The 21,874-nt window shown below is 34.3% G+C and overlaps 1 pseudogene; it reads right to left on the reverse strand.

Moving 5' to 3' along the window:
* Positions 1–332: 332 nt before the first annotated feature.
* Positions 333–21,172, reverse strand: LOC123811294 (annotated as a pseudogene).
* Between the last annotated feature and the right edge of the window lie 702 nt (positions 21,173–21,874).

The following is a 21,874-nucleotide window of genomic DNA, read 5'->3' on the forward strand; positions in this document are numbered from 1 at the left end:
ATACTTCTTTTCAAATTTTCTATTATGCTGTTATATCAGGTTTGCTACTGAACTCTGTTAGGTGACAGAGTCTATATTCAGTCCCAAAGATCAGCATCTTTCATTTTGCCATCTGTTTAAAAACACTTTCTTCATTATCTTCTCTCTGGCTGAGTAAAATCAGAGACAGATTGCAGCCTGTTGAATTCTTAGCAAGTAAATTCATTTGAGAAAAGAAATCTAAACAAGGTAGTGACCTTATTATTTCAATCAGCTCTGTGTTTGGAAGTTAGAGCAGAACTGTCAGGTATTTTCTTAAGCTTCTTATTGAAAAATGAATCAGGTTCTTGAAGTCACTGATACGCATCTTTAGTCACAACCACAGTTCTATAACCGCTCCCTTCAATTGCCCCTGGATTTAGACTCATTAAGAGACAGTCCAATCCACCAGAACTGTAAATGCACATACCAAAGATTCAGTTATGTAAGAGTTCCCTTTGCCTCCTGCTCCTCAGGTGCTGGGCTGAAAATAGGGCCTGTGTGGAGGAGCAGACGGAGACTTTTCACAAAGCATTTATGGGTTGGTTGTGGGGTTGTGACTTCAGAAGATACCCTACAGGGTGAAATCAGATGACTAATTCTTACAAGACTCAGGAACAGTTTTCAGTAAGACAGTTATTCTGTCTGTATTACCTTCCCAAGATTTAAATGATTCATATGTGTCTTTCAAATTAACCTTTTGGTTAAATAAAAAATAAATAAATAAATAAATAAATAAATAAATAAATAACCTGACTAATGAGCACTAGAGAAATTGTAAGAGTGCTGCTCTTTTTCTATTTTACCAAGGTCCACTGATCAAGGTTTGTAAGAAGTACCCAGAGATGGAATGGAAAATGCATTTAGTTTGGGCTTCTCATAAAATTAAATTTTGGTGCAAATCAAGGGGTATGTGCCTTCCAGACTGTCATTTAAAGTGTCTCTCCTTCAAAATAAATGTAAGGGGAAATAAATATTCATGCAACCCTTAAGTTGTTGACAAATCATAATAGCAAAGTGATCAGTCCTGACTGGTGCGGTTCAATGGGTTGATCTTAATAGATCTAGTTTTCTTTCCAGAAATGGGCTTCTCTTTCCCTTTTCTGGTCTCAAAACAATACATTTCACCATACAGTTCTAAGAAATGTTTAGAGAATGTATCTTGCTATAACATTGTCTCTGCTAAATATAGCCAATCTGAAATCACCACTCTAATTTGTACAGCTGACCAATGAAGAAAACCAACTTTTGTCTCAGGAAGAACATACTTGACCAGAAGTGGCTGCATGTATAGCCCATGGACACATGGTTGAATTAAATCCATGTGCAGTTTCCTCTAAAAGAGTCAACCTAAATCACCATCTTTGCAACCATTTGGCAGCCCTCTGATACTGGGGGAAAATACCATGTTGGCCTGTGGTCATGAACAGTTCACCAAACCATCTCCCAAGATGACCACTTAAGCATGAAGCTGGTGCTCTTACAGTCATGGAGTAGAAGGTTGCAGAGTGCTGACAGAGAGAAGCAAACACAGAGCATCACATGGTTGCAGATCTAACCTCAGATTACCTGGCTTGAATGGCACCACTGCTCTTGGCTGGCCCAGCCACTCAAACAGCATATAAAACATTTTGAGAAAGGTGCCTCTGGAGACCAGGATTTACATGTTGTTATGCAGGGGAAATCTCTGCTAACCAGAAAAGGATCAGAATGATACACAGAACATTTCATATAAAGTACTCCACAGGATGGGCCACCCTAAGCTGTAGTGCCCAGGGCAGAAGCCCGCATGCTGAGGTATAGGTAGTATAGTTGCCACCATGGTGGTAATGACATGGATTCTGTCTTATTTCATATATATTCTACACATCCATTTTATTTCATCCATTATCCATAAGTCAATAAAGATTTGTATGTGTTTATGTAAACGTATATGCATATATAATACACATTTTACATAGCTAAGAGTAGACATAGACATATATCACATACACACACACCTATACAAATTTAATTCACCTATCAGATAGAAATAATTTAAAATAGTGCAGCATTGATTCTTTGATAATTTTAAAGTGAAATAGCATAACATTGAAGGATTTTTGCTAGACCACATTTGTTTTAGGAAAGTTAAAAAAAAATCTTTGTATTTCCAAGCAGTTAATGCATCACATTTTAATTAGCAAGGATTGTTCTCTGTGGTATTGGGATGCTGAATTCGTTACTTAGTGAACCATTTAATTCTTTCACTGGTAATTATCACAGAGGTAGGTGGATAAACGAAAAATGCCAAATATCTTATTTGTTGTTTTTAATCTCATAATAATTGGCTACTGTGTTACGAAATCCAAACACTGCATTATTTGTTTTTACTCTTGGTTAAATCTATTAAAAATGTAATTTCTTTCTAATTTGAATCTATACTCATTTTTTAAATGTGTATTTTGTGTATTTGTGCCATCAATTTTATTTCATGTTAGGGTCATTCTAAAATGGCGTATTGTCTATGTTTTAAATGCAATTGTTATTGACAGAAATAGTATAAAATAAAATACTGATACTACTTTAACATAAGTCTACAAAATACTGTAAGTTTAACCCTTAGGTGTTTAGACTTAGCAAAATGGATATAAAGAAAAGGTCATTGTCTTGAGCACGGGCTGGGAACCAAAGTGTCCCAGGTTCGATTCCCAGCCAGGGTACATTCCTCCTGGGTTGCAGGCCATAACCCCAAGCAACCGCACATTGATGTTTCTCTCTCTCTCTCTCTATTTCCCTCCCTTCCCTCTCTAAAAATAAATATAAATAAATAAAATCTTTAAAAAAAAAAAAAGAAAAGGTCATTGTCTACAGGTCTACTCTTCTAAGTGTATCATTGAAACTCCCCTTAACATTGTGCCTGAAATCCCTCTATCTCTTCTTTCACAACTGAAATTTAGTCATAGTATTTAGTCTCCACTTTCAGAATTAAAGACAAAAAAAAACAATCTCCCCCCAAAAAACCAACATTGTTTTAAAACAGCTCATTAAAAGCACACTTTTTTTTTCCAAAAGCAAATAGGTCTACACATGTTCATTAATTTTTCTTTCCTTTTTTCTTTTGTAACTATTTTTACCCCTTATATCTTTATTTCCTGAACTGATATATTGTATCTTATGATAAAATAAAAATATCTTACTATTTATACTTGAATTTATTAATCAAATATTTAACCATATATTGAATTGAGTTAAAAGCTATTTCCTTCTCCTGTAACATAACTTTGCTTTAATTTTTGTCAGTTTTCAAAGTTTATTAATAAGCTTTAGCAATATACTGTCAATGGTTAATCAACAGAGTGTAGTAGTGTGATTATTGTGTGAAGATAATTAAGGAAATATCAATATATCCATTCAAAACTAATATGGTGAAAATACTATATATGTTAGCCTCAAGCTCACCAGGCACATTCTAGCATACTAAGAAGCCTTGCTGCCTTGTGATAGCTCAGATTCAGTTTCCTAAAACTACATTTACTTATAATTTGAAAAAGGTTTCAATGATTCCCTGCTAACCTTGTGACAAAGAGAAAACTCAAGACTGAGGTTAAAGGCCTCATGCAATCAGTGGTCATTTATTTCACCTCCATCCCCTGGTCTTCAGTATGGCTTGTTTGCTCCATCTACTGTGTTTGCATGCTTCTCACTTTCATGATTTTTTCCATACTTTCTCTTGGTTATGTAGCTTTAACTTCTCTACACTTTGCTGTTGTTGTTTTTATTTCCTGTGAGGATCTTGTCAAATCTGAAGTTTGAGCACCTTTTCTTTCACATTCACTGCTTGGAAGTGCCATTTCACTAATCTTTCCTACTCTCCATATGTATCGCTTATTCATCTGTTTTCTTGATAAATGAGAATACTAATTTTGTAATTAAATTGTCATCTTCTTAAGAGGGGGTCATGACTGCTGTATCATATTGTATGCTATGCCTTTTTATATTTTACATAGACATCTATTATTTATTTATCCATAGTGCTTAAAACTGGTAAGAATGCAGTAGAATCTAAATTAATGTTATCAACTGATTGCCTATCATCCGAATTAAGCACTTAGACATTCTGTACATATAAAAGTCATAACTTAACTTTCTTGTTATTTTCAGAATGGAAAATTTGGGTGAATAGTCAATGGTGTCAAGAAACATGAAGAGTCTAAAATTTTACCATGCCGGTAAACTGCCAAGTCAGCCTGCCACAGTTCCATGAATGCTGGTGGAAAACACAAAACTTTAATATGGAAAACCAGTAAGATAAAAATCATGACTGCACTGATTCTCCTTGTCCCAAACCAGACAAGAACATACAAAGAAGTCCAATGGATTTTTGCACATTGTAGGGGTGTGTGACAGAAGAAGAACTTTGAGTTTAGGGAATCTCTATTCTTTATAACGAGCAATGAGCTTTTCCAGGCCTCTGTTTCAGAAGAAGACATTTTCTCTGTCTTCTAAGGCAGTTTGCTATAGAAACATGCTTAAAAATAGACTCCAAAAAAGGGGGTCATTATTCTACTTGCAAAATGTTCAGAAACATGAAAAGTCTCCTAAAATAGGGCTAGCTCAAACAAGAAAAGAAGACTGAAAGAAAAGAAGACTGAATTCAATATAGGCTGTTGATGAAAATTCCAGTTAAAAACTTACTCATAGATATGTCTTCTTTCACCTTTCTTATGCAAAAGTGAACTATACAGATTCTACCTTTGCATGCAGAGAGACCTAACCATATCTCCACACCACCACCACCTTTCTGCTCCTCTCAAACTCATAGTGGTTGATTTATCACTGCTATGATAAATCTTTTTTTCTTATAATTCTTTTCCATGTCACCCTTCCATCTTCCTGAAGTGCTAGGCACTTTGCATCTGTATAAGATGGAAAATGGCTCTTTCACTCACTTATTATTCTTTTGCTTACCAGTAGCTATAATTATATAGACTGTCAAGCTCTAGGCCAAATAATTTCAGGCTTGAATCTTCCATTGTAGTAGTCATTAGTGATATGTGACTACTGACACTTGAAACGTGTCTGTTGATATATGCTATTTGAAATACATGCCAAGTTTTAATGGTTTAACATAAAAATGAAAAATATTTCATTGACAAATTTCATGTTAATTTGTATCAAAATTATGTTATTTGGAATATATTGTGTCAAATAAAATATATTATTGAAATTAATCATGTTACTTTTTCTTTTTAGTGATGTATTATAAAATTAAAAATTTTTCATATAACTTACACGTGTGGCTTATTTATATTTTATTTTTATAGTGCTTATCTGGAGCTATTCTATTAAGGTGTCTGGTCTAATTTGCTGACTCTCTGAGCATATTCCTATTAGCATTAGATTTCATTGGACCCTAATTTTTATGCAAAATTGGCTTAGAAAAAATTGGGTAATTCACATGTCCACATTGAATTTATCTGTCCTATCCTCCTGACCTATATTTGGGGCTTACCCCAGCTAACAATTAAACAGTGATTAGCTTGATTTTTTATACACCTTCTGCACACCTCTTTCACATATCTGTTGGTAAGAGGAGGTCATCATTTGAGATGAGTATTCATTGGCTCCTCAATAATTGTAATATACTAATATTGATATTAGAAGCAGTAGAATAGTAGAGCTTTAGCATTTATCCACTTTACAAAGGACCGTTGGTTATCACCAAATGGCTTGGTTGATCCTGAATTCTGTGAAGTGAATTATTTAGTAAAAATTATATTCTAAAATGAACATTTAGTTTATAGGGATATAATTAGTTATACATACCCAGAGTTCACTTTATCATTTCCTTCTGAATTCCTTTAAATTGTGTCTTTTTATATTTAACAGGTATAATGAGAGATTAACTGAAGATTTTGTGTGTGTGTGTGTGTTATTTTATTTTGCTATTTGGATTATTTAAAATGGAAGAATGCATAGAGAAACTGAAGTATGCCTTATTTAATAATAAGGTAAATATTATTCCAATATCTTGAAATAATGTATTTTCAATTCTGTTCTTCATGGCTAAATAAAAATGATTTAAATAACTTCCTCATAATACAAATGGAATATATGAACTTTAGATGATGCTTTAAAACACAAGGCTTATCTAATATTTTATTACTCAGAATTAATAAGTACAATGTGGTTAGAATTCATTATAATTCTGTCAATCATTTCTATAAATGTGTTTTAGATGTTTCCTATTGTTATACCTCATACTTATGAAGTTATAAAGATACTATCCCTAAAAATGGGAAGATTAGCTTCTTGAAAGGAGACTCAATTCCATCAGGTGTTATCACTAGTAACTAGGTGGTCTCCTGGGGTCTCAGAGCAGAGAAGTTTATCCTTTTGTGCAGATAATGTTATTAATACTGTACTTCATATGGCTGTTGTGAATACTTTACCTATATTAAAGCAACATATGCACCATTATCTATTGTCTCCATAATTCTATGACTCCAAAATGTTTGGATGAGCAATGGATATTAATAAAAAGTAGTAGTAATTAGTTATGGTCATCTAAAAGATAAACATTATATGTATCATGTACTTTTGTTTGTTCTGTTACCTTTTGTACTTGTACTAAAATAGTGTTTCTAAAATTTTTTAACATAAAAGAATACTTATATATACCATTAGGAAATGAAAAGAAAATGAGGAAAAAATCTTATAGTAATAAATATGGTAATTAAATAAATCTCTGTAACCCAAAGCTATATTAAACACATATACTAACAAATTCCAGTTTATGTTAAAAAAATGATCATGCTGTAATCAGACTTTAAAGATTGAGTATAAGTTCTACAGTATTTAGTTTTAAATGTTCCTCTAAACACTGATCATCTTGACTTGATTAAAAAGATTATAGGCAGAATTAATCTAACCTTTTAGAAAGTGAATTTTCTCAAAGTAAATTTAAAAGATATTAGTAAAAATCAAATAATCAGTTTTATATTAAAATCAGCATTTTTCAATTAGGAGCAAGTGTATTTCACTCTCATATCAGAAAATATTATTATTATTATTATTGATATTATTTTCTTGATTAACAAGATGTCTTTTTATGGTGGAATATCTAGAACACAGGTGGCAAACACAAGGCCCTCGGGCCAAATCCATCCCTCCACCTTGTTTTATCTGGCTTTACACCTTGTTTACACCGGTGGCCGCACTGAGTTCTCACTTAAATTGCTAAGGAATGGTTACATTTATACAGTCCTAAAATTACATTGGACCCTTTGAAGGCAACCTCGAGGCTGATGTGGCCCCTGGTGAAAATGAATTTGACACCCCTGATCTAGAATAACTTTTCACTTATATGATCAAATGAAGATTGGGCTTTTGAGGTGTGACAAGACGGTTTTACAAAGGAAACCTCCAGTTAATGCCTGTTCCCCTAGAGTGATTATTCATAGTACCTCTTTCATTCTCAAGTGTTTTGAAACTATAAAAATCAAGTGGATTGATGTAATATAATTCTGTTGCTGTGAGGGGGAAAAATATCTTTGTTATCTAAATAAAATAGTCTACCAAGGAGACTGAAAAATAAACATACATAAATTAGTGAAAGGAGTATTGAGCTGTATAACAAATTCAAGATAAGCTAGAGGGAAAATTGTTTTACTAAAGTCAGTCAGAGAGTGAAGGAAAATTAAATGGGACAGCAGGTAAGCAGGAGGTGGGCAGAAATAAATTCCAGAGTTGTAGGGAAGATACCTGCTATAGTTTGTATTAAATTCTCAGGGCAAATTTACATGACCAAGCCGGGATCATTTAAACAATACATAGAAATAAGTAGATCTTCTGGTCTTTGTTGTTTTTCTCAAATAACTAACTTTAAAAAAAAGCTACACTAATCTACTTGGGTGGAAGTTGAACAACATCTGCGAAATTTCATTTTGGACATAATTAATGTAAAAGAAAAACTAGGTAAACATCATACAAGGTAGCCAAGATGATGTTTGGATTTTCAGAAAAAAATGATTTAATTGATCCAAAAACATTGTAAACACTGAAAACCTAGTTAAATCATAAACATGACATTTTAAGAGGCATACTGACAAACCAATGTGTTTTTTTAGGGTTCATAAAAACAATAATGAGGTTATTGTAAACCATAAAATTTGAAAGAAACAGAGTATGAATTAGTGTCATTTCAGATTGTTATGGACTGAAAGTGTCTCTCCCAAATGTATATGTTGAAGCCCTAATATCTGATGTGATGGCATTTAGAGATGAGACTTTTGGGAGGTAATTTGGGTTAGATGAAGTCATAAGATTGAAGTCTATAATGCAATTAGAAAAAGAGGAAGAACAACATAAATGCACAATTAGAAGGGTTTCGTCTACAAGCCAGGAAGAAAGCTCTCACAGAAACCACTGTTGGCGCCCTCCCTGATCTTGGGTTTCCAGGATACAGAACCGTGACAGAAATAAATATTTGTTATTTACAGTTACATGGGATTTTGCTATGGCAGCTCCTGCTAACTAAAACATAGATGTATACAAAAGGTACTATTCTAATTAGTACTTTTTTTGATATACCAGCCTGCCATCATGCACACTGTACCATCTGGTTACAGACAGCCAAATTTTAGGATCATTAGATGGCATACAATAATACCAGATTTCATTTCCTCAAGAGAATTTTTTTGATCAGTGAATTCTTCTGATAGTGGATTTCAATGCTTTATAAAGCAAACATTTACTTATAAAGTGAGTATTTTAAATAAGCATAGGAAAGCAATTTACTAAGGATGTTATAGAAGGATATTCTAAGTTGAATGGAAGATTAATTAGACCACATGACACTTCGAATAACTTTCAATTAAATGTATTGTGTGCAACTTTTCTTTTTAGCTTAGTTTAAGACACTGCATTTCCATTTTAGTGTGTTTATATTGATATTAAACTTAGTTATTCTTTATTTATGATTCATTTTTATGATTGAAGTCTATATATGTATATTTTATTTTTTAAAGGTTTTGTTTATTTTTAGAGAGAAGGGAAGGGAGGGAGAAAGAGAAGTAGAGAAACATCAATTGTGTGGTTACCTCTTGTGCAACCCCTAGTGGTGATCTGGCCTGCAACCCAGGCATGTGCACTGACTGGGAATCAAACCAGCTACCATTTGGTTTTCAGGCAGGCACTCAATCCACTGAGTCACACCAGCCAGGGCTATGTGTATATCTTATAAAAATACAAGCATAAAGTAGGAGTAACTGATATCATTGTTTAGTTATATGGTACAAATATTCTTTAATTAGAATTGCCACATTCAGCACCAATTTATAATAAATTAACTGGCATTCTTAGTCAACACAATAGGGCAATCACTATTTTGTCCTCCTTGCCAATAAACACCAATACTTTCTACATAGTTAATGGAGATTCCCAGTCTGCTTTTGTGTATTATGGCATGTATTACTAGCTTTCTCTTCCTGCTAGATGATAACAATCTTCTAAATAACATTTCAGTTCAGAATGTTTAGTCACATTTTTTTAGGTCATGGTTTCTCTGGTTTGGTCTATGCATCCAGAGCCTGGGCCCTCTAATTCATATACCGCTGCAGCTCTACAACATGCCTGTGTGCCCCAGTGAAACCTAATTCTGTATCTCTCCTGAACCTTGAAATTGAGGTAAATAACAATGGACCTTTTAACTCTGACTCTTCCCAGTCCTTTCACGTCCTACAAATATATTTTCCCAGTTTTTTGTCTTATTTTTTATTGTTATTCTATTACAGTTGACCTAGTTTTCCCTACTGCTCTCCCCTGCCCCATCCAACCCCTAGTCCCACAGTCAATCCCTACTCTATTGTTCATGTCCGTAGGTCATTCATACATGTTCTTTGACTAGACACTTCCTCTTCTTTCCACCCTTACCCCGTCTCCCCTCCCCTCTAGTCCCTGTAAGTTTTTTCTTTGTTTCCATGACTCTGGTTCTATTTTGTGCATTTGTTTCTTTTGCTCATTATGTTCCTGTTATAGGTGAAATCATCATAGTGTTTGTCTTTCACTGCCTAGCTTATTTCATTTAGCACAATACTCTCCAGTTTCATCCATGCTGTCACAAAAGGTAGGAGTTCCTTCTTTTTTCTGCTGTGTAATATTCCATTATGTAAATGTACCAATTTTTTGATCCATTCATTTACTGATGGGTACTTGGGCTATTTCTAGCATTTGGCTATTAACAATAATGCTGCTATGAAAATAGGGGTGTATAGGTTCTTTTGAATTGGTGTTTCAGGATTCTTAAGGTATTTTCCCAGCAGTAGAATCACTGGGTCCAAAGGCAGTTCTATTTTTAATTTTTTGAGGAGGTTCCATACTGTTTTCCACAGTGGTTGCACCAGTCTGCATTCCCACCAACAGTGCACTAGGGTTCCCTTTTCTCCACATCCCTTCCAGCATTTATTGTTCATTGATTTATAATGATAGGCATTTTGACAGGTATGAGGTGGTATCTCATTATAGTTTTAATTTTCATCTCTCTGATGGCTAGTGATACTGAACACCTTTTCATATGCCTCTGGGACCTCTGTATGTCTTCCTCGGAGAAGTATCTGTTCAGATTCTTTGCCCATTTTTTAATTGGATTGTTTGCCTTCCTGGAGTGGAGTCATGTGAGTTCTTTATGTATTTTGGAGATCAAACCCTTGTCCAAGGTATCATTGGCAAATAAGTTTTCCCATACTGTTGGTTTCCTTTTCATTTTGCTGATGTTTTCTTTAGCCTTTTAGTTTGATGTAGTCTCATTTGTTTATTCTTTCTTTTATCTCCCTTGCTAAAGGATGTATCATTGAAAATACTACTGCATGAGACATCTGAGACTTTACTCCCTATGTCTTCCTCTAGGACTTTTATAGCATTGTGGTTTATGTTTAAGTCTTTTTATCCATCTTGAGTTTATTTTGGTATATGATGTAAGTTGGTGGTCTAGTTTCATTTTTTGCATGTAGCTGTCCAGATTTCCCAACACCATTTGTTAAAGAGGCTATTTTTACTCCATTTTATGCTTCTGTCCCCTTTGTCAAATATTAGTTGACCATAGAAACTTGGGTTTATTTCTGAGCACTCTATTCTGTTCCATTGATGTATATGTCTGCTCTTATGTCAGTATCAGACTCTTTTCATTAGAGTGGCCTTGCAGTATAGTTTGATATTGGGTATTGTGATCTTTCCTACTTTGTTTTTCTTTCTCAAGTTTGCTGAGGCTATTTAGGGTTGTTTTTGTTAGAACAGATGACTATCAGAAAATTGGATGACTGATAAATTATATATTCATGAATTACATATGGAGCCTCTGTGCCTGTGTTTTGGAGATGGAAATTACCTAATCTGAGGGACTGACTTTTCTTTTTGGTCAGTACTGCCCCCAAATTTGATTATTTTTTTTCCTTCTCTAATCTTTTCATAGTGTCACCTTGGCTGGTGGCAGAGATGACTGTGCTAAAAATATTTCTTTCTGAAAGGCTTGCATTTTCAGCTGTTGGTCCTACTTGACATTTTTATCACTAAATTCATAATAACATACTGTTGCAATACCTTTTGAGTATTAATCTAATACCTTGAATCTTACGATATTATGGTAACTATAATCTACTTAAATAGCAATAGTTTTTTCTTAATTAATGCATATGATTATTACATTTAACCTAAAATTCTTAATTTTCTATTTGATTTTGTGGTTTATACTTAGTTATGGTCCCAATAGAAATGACACATCATATTCAGGCTAGACAAATGAGGACAGTTTCATAAACAAATTATTTACAAGGCTTAGGGAACAAAAACAAAAGTGGATAGTGAATTTCCCCAAGACTAGAAGCAGCTGAGAGCTGTAATTAACCCTAGACCTGGAGAGATAAGGGAAGGGAATGATTAATAGAAACCAAAGAGGATAGTTTTTTTATAAGGAGAAATCAACTTGTTTTTGTTAGACATAGCAACAACTCATACAGGTTAGCCAGGAATAAGTCAAGAGAAAAATAGCCCTATCTGATTTTCCTGCCCTGTCCACATCACCTGCCAGTGCCTCTCACTGATCAAACACAAGGGAAGACAGAGAAATAAACTGTTGATATAGTCTACTTTAGTACCTTCTCAAATATCTTAGTGAGCAAACAGAAAATATTCAGCTGAATGAGGATATTTTTCCCATTTTGTTTTTGTTTGTTTATTTGAATCCATGCCTTAAATAAGGGATAGCCCCCAAGGAAAAAAACAGAATTATCTTCTGGAGGGCAGGCCCTTTGTAGCGCAGGTTTCTCCTGCTAAGTGAGTGTTCTAGGAACCCATCTGTATCAATGTACTAGCTGGCCTTGTTGTGAGACACTGCATTCAGTTTCAGTGCTTTTTTTGAAGATTCTTTCAATGGGTTTTCCCATTTCATGTTGGGTGATTTAGGAGTGTACCTGCCCACATTGTGCTGATTGTTCAGTAGTTTTTTTTTTTTAAAGATTTTATTTATTTATTTTTTAGAGAGGGAAGGGAGGGAGATAGAGAGAGAGAGACAGAGAAACTTCAATGTGCCGTTGCTGGGGGTTATGGCCTGCAACCCAGGCATGTACCCTGGCTGGGAATCGAACCTGGGACACTTTGGTTCCCAGCCCGAGCTCAATCCACTGAGCTATGCCAGCCAGGGCTGATTCAGTAGTTTTTGACCAAAAAAATGTGCTACTCCTGTGCCCCACCCTCCCTAATCACCAATCTTGCCCCAGGCGAATTCTTTTGTTTCACAGGATGGAAAAAGTCCTCAAAGGGGAATGTTTTGCTGATGTGGAAGAGGCCAAAACAAAATGAAACGAAACAAAACAAAATACGTAGAAGCACTAAACGCAGTCAACAAGTTCACAAACTGTTTTGAGCAACGGGAAAAACGTCTTGATAAGTGTATTGCATCAAATGGAGAGTACTCTGAAAGTGAATGAAGCTTAAACATATAAGAGTAAATACACATTTTTTTATAAGTAAGTTCCAGTTTTGGGGGGCAGTACTATGTATTTAATATCATGATGAATGTGGCTTCTGAATGGTTAAATTTGATATTGAATTGTATACAAATGCATTTACCTCCACTGGAATTCTTTTTACTTGTAGACCTTATTATGCATTTCCAAATAAATGAGAGATCTCCAATGAAAATACTATGGATATTGGATTCTAGACTTCAATGTAAATGAGAAAAATACTTCATTTTTTATTATTCATTCTTTTATTATACTTTACCATATTGATTCTCAAGATCCTCTACTTAAATTTTTATTGTTCTGTTTAGTTCTGTAGAGTTGGTTCTCACCAACAAGCCAAGACCTAAGTTGGTCAACCATATCTTTTTTCCTCATACATTATCTGTCACTGTGGTTCCTCCAACCTTGTTTTTAACTGCTTCCTAAATATCTGGTTTCCTCAGTTATCTTCTGACTATTTGGTCTAGAATTACTGACTGGTTGATCCTCCCACCACAGGTTCACTCATTGTTATTACTCTTAAATATTTCCAAAACACAATTTCCCTTTCCTGAGGACACTAAAACTTTCACTATGGGATCAGAACAAAAATGCTTAACTATACTTCAAGTGGAAAACCTTTTAAAACTGGAGTATTATGATCTATAGAAATATTCATAATGGATAAAAATCCATAAGCTTTTGTAGTAGCATCATAATTTGTTTTTCTTACTGATTAAAAAAGGGCCACATGTCAGTAATTTGGGGCTGGTAGTTTATTGTGACCTGGGTCTGTTTTCTTGCTGACATCCTCATTTCAATGCAGACAGAAGCATGAAAAAAATTACTTAGTCTAGAGCTGCATTTTGATAATAAAAAAATACTTTAAATTCATTAAGTTTTTGGTACCAAATGCAAATAAATGTTAGATAACAGCAGATTTATTTTCCTAACCCCCTACTATTATTCTTCCATTTTATTTACTTTCTCTAATAATATTCCTAAGTGATTTTTCAGAGAGATTCAAGTTTAAATGTATCATTTGTGTGTGTATATATATATATGCATTATATATATGCATGTGTACGTATTTGTGTGTGTGTGTATATACGCATATATATTCATTAACTGAGAAGTTAAAATCCTCAGTAAAGGACTTTTAACCTCAGAGTAGGTTATATGCCTCCATGTAAAATATAGACTTATCTTTTCACTTCCTTTGATAGTTAGAAAATCTGAAAATATGATAAAGACGAAAACACATCTAGTCAGGAGTCCTTCAAGGATTGAAGTCGATGTATATTCTCCTTTAATATTTAAGCAAGTTCTACAGCTAAGCATTTCATATTTTCCCAGGAGATCACCTTAGCATGGTGCTCGTCACCTCCTCAACTGACATTTCCCTTCTTGCCCGAGTGCCTTGAGTGGCCAAATTAGTGACTTCATTTCACAATCTTTCACTCTGGCCTTTCTTTACTAGTCACTGGACTTCCCTATCTTTAGACATTTTTTTTTCACATTTTAATTTTCCTTTCCCTCTGGGATCTATTAACTACTCTGAAAACAAAAATTGTCCCTGTTGGAATATAAATGCATGTTAATCTAGTCACAATCTCCCTGAGGTATTTACATTTTCATAAAAACATCCTTGGATGGGGGAAGATACTTGAAAATTATCTAAAACATCTGTTTTCAATAAGATTATATTCAAATTTGACTAACATCCGGAATAAGGTATAATATAATTGGGCTAAATCATCTTATGTATGCTACAAAATATTTAGAGTTTTCATTTAAAGTGATGTAGGAAAGTAACCATATTATGCAGGAGGATTTGCAATGAGGTTTTTTAAAAAGGCTAAAAGCTGTGATAACAGAAATATAACTAATGGGTTTTTTTGATAGCAAGGTACTTACTTTTAAAGAGAGTCATTCATGTTATTGAAAATAAGAAATAAAATTGGTAGTTTGGGGTTAAAATATGAAAAAAAACTTGATAAAACCTGAAATCTATCCTTGATTTGCTGGGAAATATGGTATTATTGCAGTTTCTTTGGAGTACATGATGGTGAGGGTTGAGACTGTACTAATAATGGTAGAGATGACTGTGGTCATTGATGGTATGATGAAAAGTGTCAGTAGGTATAACACACACATTGAGAATGATGTCCATAAGAATAAAAAAAATGTAGAAAAGTAAGTCAATATGATTTTTTGCTTCTCTAGATATAAGACTTGAAGAATAATAGATATGATTTTATTCTGAAGTTGAAATACTGGGGGGATTTGAAAGATACAAATGTTGGTAGGGATAGAGGGTAAAGAGGAGCAACAAGTTCATTTTGGATAAGATGATGGGGCATAGTGAATTATACACTTACTAACACATTACTACTGTGCAAATATAGAAAAAAGAAGAAGGCAAAAGTAGGAAATATTATTTTGAATATTATATGGGAAGGCAGGGCTGGAGGGACATAGATTAGAAAATCATCCTCAAGAAATTAGAAGTATAGTTAAGTTAGAGGATGTCTTTAGCATGGCAGACCTATTGAATAGCTCTCATTAGTAAGCATTCTCAGTGTTACTCAAAAGATATAGAAAGAATAAGCAATTTAATAATTTTATATTGTTCTTACAATGAAAGTAAATCTTAATACTGTCTTTATAATGTGGGTGCAAAGACTTTTCAGGATTGCATGTATCTCCTTGTTTTAAATTAACTTTTTATTTTATAAAGTTTTTAGATCTACTGAAAAATTGGAATGATAGTACAGCATGTTCCCATAGTAACATCTTATGTTAGTATGGTATATTTGTCACAATTAACTAACCAATAATGATACACTGTTATTAACTGATGTTGAAGTTTTATTTAGATGACATTAGTTTTCACCTATTGACCATTTTCTTGCCTAGTAATTCCATTCACCATATGCCATTATATTTAATCATCATATGTCTTTAGATTCTTCTTGGTTGTGATGGTTTCTCATATGTACTTTTCTTGTCTCTGATGACCTTGACAGTTTTAAGTAGTTCTGTCAGGTCAAATAGTTTGTCAAATATCTTTTTATTGGATTTTTTTCTGATTTATTTTTTAAAATTATCATGGTAATACTTGGGTTATGCTTTCTGGGAAGAAATATCATAGTGATAATTTTACTTTCATCTTATCATATCACTGTGCCTTCATTTTTTATCCTAACCTTTATCTTTTGGCTCTGGTGTTTATCATGTTCCTCTGCTGTAAATTTACTCTCATTTTCCCAGTCACCATCTTTTTATAATGCCTCATAGATCTTACTTGCCCAGTCATGATTTGGTAAATAATATGCCCACAAGTACTCATAATTCCTTGCCCACTTTCCCTCTTCCAAAACTAATGCCATATAGATACATTTCAATAAACAAAATTTCCAACAGACTACACTCTGTGAGTTGCAATGTCAAGAATATTGGGAGGTGGGAGATAAAATTATGAAGCACATACATATACACCTACTCTTCTAGACATAATTCAACCTTGGATGAGATTTGATATTTAGAAAATAATATCGAGATGATTCTCAAAGTTGTCTGCACATTGAGTCACTTCAGAAGCCATAAAAATTACAGATGGCTGGAATCCACACCCAGGAATTTTCATTGCATAGGTTTCTTGGGCATCAGGGGGAGGGGTAAAAATATCCCCTAGTGATTCCAATAAACAAGGAAGCATGAAATCCTCTAGCCTGCAACAATTAATTGGCCATGACCAATTTATTTACCTTATCAGCTATAACAAGCTAAGCTATACCAAAGAGGCAACTAAAAGAGGAGGGGGATAGTTTTACTTTGTAATTCTATTAACAACACTTGGTTCAATCAAGTGTGGATATAAGAAAATACTTTAAAAATATAACTATGTTTCAAAAATATGCTCTAGTTATGTGTCAATTATATCTTAATAAAAAATCAGTCAAACAAATACTTTAAAACTTTACTTCCTTACTAAAAAGAAAGGAAATCATAAAACCACTATTCTTTAAAAAATTGCAGTAGGGAAAAGTGACAAAAATTGGGATAACTGTCATTAAGAATATATATATATATATATATTTAATTTTCAAGTTAGTTTTCAATGTCATGTATAGAAACACATTAAAGTCATGAGTAAAAGCAATCCCTTGTTGTGCTTGACATAAGCTGTACTGGAGCCTGGTTAAAATAAGTCTTTTCTCTAATGTAACAAGGAGATTAAAAAAATGACAGGGAAAATACCAAAATCAATTGTGAAAGTATGGAATAAATCTGTTTATCAACACATATGGAATTTCCTGATGTGGACACTGGCTTCTGACTGACCACCCAACGGTGGGTAAGTAAGTAGCCAGAACTTGACCAGCAGTCAGGACACACACCTGCTGGAGCTCCTGATTTGAGCAGGGCCTTCTGCCCGGGTACCACTTCCGAGAGCCAGGAAGAAATGCCAAGGCAGGGAGCTGGAGTCCTCCAGCAAGACCAAGATAGAGGCACCAAGCTCCAACTACGCACATCCCCTTCCATTAACAAGCAGAAAAAGTCACTCTGATCTCAACCTAGTGTTCTTACAGCACCTTGCTATTGGAGTAGTAATTTTTCTTTTTGACAGGAAAAGGAGGAATGGAGAGGAGTTAAAAATGTCTGTAACCAGAGGAGAACAGGGAGGGGGGTATTGGGGGAAAGAAGGGAAATTGTTTTCTTAGGTTGGTACATTGTAATGTGGACACAGGAACAGTATCTAAATCATCCAAAGGACCCATGGACAAAGCCAAAGGGAAGAAGGATTGAGTGTGGGAGGTAGGGGTGAGTGGGGCCAGGAAAGTGGTGGTGGGAAAATGGACACAACTGTACTTGAACAACAATTAAAAAAAAGTCTGCATAATAACTTTGACTAATACCTGAAGCTATTTACATTAAGAAAACCAGCCTCACCGGTTGGTAACCTGTATTTTGTTAGAGCTTCATCTGTCAATTTATGATCAAGTTGGGGCACAAGTTATATTTGGAGTCATTAATATAACTCAGTTGGGGCAGAGTTATATTCAGAGAGAGGTACAGCTCTCTAAGTATTTCACTTTCTCTGAAAAGTGCTATATATGACAAAATTAGAAAATTGTATATCTCATTTTTCTTCCCTTAACAAATAATGAAGTTTAACAGGAATGAGTTATTCATGTAATTTTCAAAGCTTTTCAGTATACCATTATTTTCAATATTTCCATTATTACTAATCTAATATTTTATCTAAGACAAATGTTTCAAATAGGAATTATATTATCAATTAAAAAAAGAAACTAAAAACAACTAAAATCATTGTATGTAGTAATTATCTTTTGCATTTAGCATGTAGTAGCCTATCATTATGGAAGCTGTTCTTAAGCATTTATTTGAAAAAATCGTGTTCACAATGTCAAACAAGTTCATAAAATTGGTGTGAAAATTTAATTTTGAGAGAATAACACTATTTGTGCCTCTCAGATCACATAGCCTTATCCTCATTACACGTTGGAGACACACACTATATAAAATAATACTTTTTTTCATAGTAAAGTATATTATAAGAGGTTCTTGAGCCTAACAAAAATATCCTTAAAATATGTGGTCATTTGAAGTATAAAACAGCAAGTATAAAAAAGGGCATGATTGTAAAACTATGATTTGAAGGCCTATGAACAGTACAAAATATCTCAACATTTAGATATTTGGTTACAAACCTCAACATTAGATAAGTGGTTACAAACCTCAAAAAATTTGCAGAGGTGTGCAACATATGGAACGTTTTTAATGTCATGGAAACTGAACCCAACTCTCAATCTTTTCCAAAATGTCTTCCAAGGCTTCCAGGGTCAAGCCTCTGAAGCTGATTCAAGGTGAAATATTCCACCTGATTTAACCTAGTCTGCAAAGTGATTTGTCCTCCAGTGGAAGCCCTTTGACTTAGTGATGCCTCAGTCTGGTCTTTTCCTTTTATAAGTTTATCTAAAAATTATCCTTTTCCAGTTGGGCTCCTCACGTTTGCAGTGTACTCAAAGCCATGACAACGCAATGTTACAGAAGTGGGCTTACACTGCTCACGAGGCAAACACTGCCCATAGTAACAGATTTTTCTCCCTGGCTGATTTCACAAGACGTTGTTCACTCCACTTGGCAGCAGTTCCAGGGAATAATTATGATTCACATGAATGTCAGCATCTTTTTCTGAAATTTTTTTTCTTCTCAGTCATTAGAGGAAGAAACTGGAGTTATTTTTTCTTAGGTTGGTACATTGTAATGTGGACACAGGAACAGTATCTAAATCATCCAAAAGTATATCAAGTTCAATAGTACTGTTTTCATTTTTGCTAAGTAGCTGACTAAATCCTAGAGGCACATTTTCTTTAGGGTACCACTTTGGACTATGAGCCTCAGTCACTGGTGTTGACATAATCTTTTTGTTGAAGTGCTTGATTGAAGATTTGAAGGTGGTAAAGATGACTGTCTCTGTGAAGCAGAATTACAGCTCTTTTGTCTTTGCTGGGCACATTTCTCTGTGTACCAACAAGCATTTGTTTCCTGAGGACACACTATTTGAAATGTCCTCTTTTTTTTCTGTTTGTATGAGCCAATTTTTAAATATTTTACTTCACTAAATTATTTTAAAGGTCTCATGATAGGTGTTTCTGAAGTTTCTCTCTGCCTGTGTTTCTCTGTCAGTATCTCTCTCTCATCAGTAAGTTTTGTGGTGATCTGCCAGGTGAGGGATTGTTTTCTGGAAGAGAATGGTACCCAGGAACACAGGTTTCTCCAGCTGGTCAGTCACAATCCTGTCCTGCATCTGTCCTGCAGCCCTGTATCAGGGCTGGCCAGTAAAGAGAGAATACTCCATTCCCGGCATCAGCACTTCCACCTGCTGACGTCAGCATTGGCTGATGTGGTGTGGTGGCCCAGGGGGCTCATGGGAGTTCCAAAATTATGATGAAGACAACATATTTTCATGCTCTCCTTGCTTAACCTGAGCTTCAAGTTTTGAAATTGTTCTTTTCAAATCAACAATCTGAGTTTGTGCATCAAGCAATTCTCAGTCATATGGGAGTGGGTAAAAGGTTTACAATTGTTTGTATGGAAAACAATACAATAACTAATAAATAATAATACAAGGATAAACTCTGCTTTGCACACTCACAACTGTAAACTTGCTTTTGCTCACTCTTCTATTTAACATATCCTTCACTCTTTTGTGCTCTTTTCCAAAGGACTCACACTTTCCTAAAATATCTTGAAACATTTTGTTTTCCTGTTAGTTTAGCTTCTTTGTCATCTGAGAATACGTAAACTTTCTCAGATACTTCTAAAGTTTGCAGTCTACATATTAGCCAAATGATGGTATTGTCTTTTTCTTTATTACTTGTTTTCATTTCCTCAATTTGTTCTTGCAAAATTTTGGAGCCTTTGATGGCTGCACTGAGGCATTCTCTGAAATCACATGCTTCTATTTCTAATAAGTTACTCTTACTTTCAAGTGTTCTTGCATGATAGTAGCTTCATTCAGAGCACTAACTGGCCACATCTGTCCACAAGAATTTGATTGGTTTTCTTTCAGTCTTCAAATGCAGAAATTTCTTTTCCTTCCAGTTTGTTTTAAGCTATTTAATAGTGATTTATAATAACCTTGAAGGTCCTCTGTGCATTGAGCATGCTTTTCCTTAAGGTTCTGCCTAATCTTAGACAACAGCACAAGATCTTTCAGGAATGTCAATAAAATGCATTCTGGGGCAGTTTTGGCTGTACCTGGAATCTGGAACTCACTGTGGCTAGAGTTACCATAAAGTGTTTTCTTCTTCAGTGTTGATGGAGATGTCATTACTAGTAATAACATAGGCTGAAGTAATGTGGAGCTGGCCCTGTGTTTATTTTGTAATGCTTAGTTTTTCCAGCAGTCTACTGGTGAAGCTTTTGTATTTAAAGGATATTTTGGGAATCCAGACAACTGAGAAGTGATATTACTTGCTTGTGAAAATGAGTCCATGATAGAGTGACTAGTCACACTGGGTTCTAGGAGAGTCTGGTGAAAAGGATATCTGGTCATCTAAGGCATTTAAGAAGCCACATGGTTGAACCCTGGAAATCTGCTGATTCGGCCTCATGAGTAACATTGAATGTAGAGTCAGCATCTGGGTTGCTGACAATTGGTGGAAAAGGGTGATGCGAACAGCTTCTCTAAAGCCTCAGGCAGAGAGTGGTATGGGTGGTTTTGTTCATCTTTTATTTTTCTACTGTATACTTCCTAAACCTTTCTTTCACCAAGAAAATTGTCTTAAATTCAAAAAGGTAAATGTCTTCCTTTAAAGAGGCACAAAACTCTACAGAATGTATGTAGAAACTCCTGTTTTATGAGGTCCGTCCAGAAAAAGTCCAGCTATTGTCAGTGTAATGAGAACAGTTTGCATGACACTGATGTCCAGTTATACCCAATTACACCGATTTAAAAATATTTATATTAAACACACTAATTAGACAACTAATTAGATGTGTGTTTATACATACACTTATATACTTATAAATAGTATATATTAATATTCATATTAAACTTTTTGCCACAGAAGTCCATAAATATTTGTATTAAACAAATAAATAAGTACATTGATTAATAAGGTAAATAACCTGGACAAGGTCACATGACTCATTTTAAGTTAATCTTATATTTGACTTGTTTTATTTATTTTGGTCTAGAAGGTTGAGTTTATTATAATCTTTAAATAAGCTTAATATTTTTCTTCCCTATTGAGTTATCTAAATAACTTTTATGAAGTCATACCATTATCCCTGACATTAGCAAACCACGAAATACATTTTCTTTTAAAATTTCACCTTAG

This window comes from Phyllostomus hastatus, unplaced genomic scaffold (genome assembly GCF_019186645.2).
Source record: "Phyllostomus hastatus isolate PE091 unplaced genomic scaffold, TTU_PhHast_1.1 phas_scaffold_78, whole genome shotgun sequence".
NCBI lineage: Eukaryota > Metazoa > Chordata > Mammalia > Chiroptera > Phyllostomidae > Phyllostomus > Phyllostomus hastatus.